Genomic DNA, 1,734 nt, shown 5'->3' on the forward strand with positions numbered 1-1,734 from the left:
TACATGCAAATGCACTTGATGAAAGAGTCTAGAAGTGATACTGTTGATGGCATATATCAGATATACAAAGATAGAGATAAACTTGAAGTTCTCTTCATTATTGCTAGAGAGGAGCAACAGCAGTCATTCTCACCTCCGGATCTTCGTTTTAGGATTATATTCATTTCAAGGAGACATAAAAACGATGTAATGGAACTGGCAGAGAAGGGAAGTGATCTTGAAGTTACAGTAAATATTACCGAGTCTAAAAATGAAGGTAAATACATGTACTGTACATGCTTATATGCATTGGATGTATTATTGATCCATTATATAGTTATTCGAGCTATAATGCCGCCAGAGTCCAAAAATTATACTACTTTAATTAAAGTAGTGCATTACGTTATTCAGAACCGTGTTACTGTGTCACTGTCTAGTGGAATTTCTGAATATCCAGATATTTGTCCTAAAGATAAAAGGGTTCTTTCATGCTTTTTGGGTTTCCTTTGCTATCAATCTTTGGAAGTACGTTTGGGTTTGTATTAATTATCTGCTGAGGTTTTATGCTTTATATTACATGTAAGCATATTTCTCTGTTTACAAATTTTTGACAATCAATTTTTGATTGAATTTTCCTAGATCTCAGATAGAAATTTTGGCAGTTTGATTAACTATAAAATGAATCCATTATTCACATTGTACACGAAATTTCACTTACTTGCCAGTCAATCTAGTAATTCACCAAAAAAATCCTCCCTCTAAAATTACTGATAGTAACCCTTTTTGAGCCTTAAAGGTCATGTATCTATGACTAAAATAACACTGAAAGAATAATAGTTATTATAGTATCCTTATCATTTACTATTTTACTGCTGTTCTTATATGTATTGTAATGCATAGACTACTTTGATAGCTGGCCAACATAAAAAATTGGTGCGGAAAGGATGTTTTTAGTTGCACTAGCCCATCTACAAAATAAATCTTATTATTAATAACTATTGCTATCTTTTTATTTTTAGAACCATATTGATGTGCAACTTGCAGTTTCCTCCAGTGTAAACTGTATATTTCACCTCTTGGATCAGCCAATCCACTTTGATTACATGTTTCCTAAGGACTTCATCTTCTACTTTGATTTGGCTTATACAAACTATAGGTAGGCTATTGATGGAACTGATGCATGGAAATAAATGTTCATGTCAAATTTCCATAATAAATATTTGTAGAAATACACATGTAATTAATTTTATCTCTTTGCAGAATACCTCTAAGTATAATCTTGACCTGTATTTTAAGTTAACATACACTGTAGCCTCTACTAAATATTTTTTCATCCTTAGCAATGAATCTGTGGAGAAAAATGCTCATTTAGTTATGATTCATTATTTACATGAATTGAAAAAGGTCCCAATTGAGACTGTAGCAGAGCAAGTGGAACACTTTGTAAACTTGTGAGTTGCAATAATTGCTTTTTGCTTTCATTTAACCTTGCTAATTGTTAGTGGAGATTTTAAAGCAGAAATGGGTGGTATAACCAATTTGTCCAGTGTTTTTGAGCACACTGCTAAAGCATTCTTAAAGCATTGTGAATTATATTTTAAAGGAGGAGAAATTTCGGAATTGTTTCATGTGACTCTTTTATTAAGTATGTGAATGCTATTTTTATTAATCTGACATTAATTCTTATCATTTCTTTATTTAGTTTCTATTGCTGTTAAGATTAATAATTTTTCTGATAAGAAATTGGCAAAAAAG

General features: G+C 31.1%; 1 long non-coding RNA gene across 1 annotated transcript; it reads left to right on the top strand.

Annotated features, from left to right (window-relative positions):
• The first annotated feature begins 469 nt into the window (after window positions 1-469).
• LOC109588220 (uncharacterized) lies at window positions 470-1,425 on the top strand. Its single transcript, XR_002188025.1, has 3 exons — window positions 470-504; window positions 999-1,135; window positions 1,320-1,425. It is a non-coding gene; the product is annotated as an uncharacterized LOC109588220 (long non-coding RNA).
• Window positions 1,426-1,734: the final 309 nt, after the last annotated feature.

Source organism: Amphimedon queenslandica, unplaced genomic scaffold, assembly GCF_000090795.2.
Source record: "Amphimedon queenslandica unplaced genomic scaffold, v1.1 AMPQUscaffold_12228_Cont12575, whole genome shotgun sequence".
In the NCBI taxonomy this organism is placed as follows: Eukaryota; Metazoa; Porifera; class Demospongiae; order Haplosclerida; family Niphatidae; genus Amphimedon; species Amphimedon queenslandica.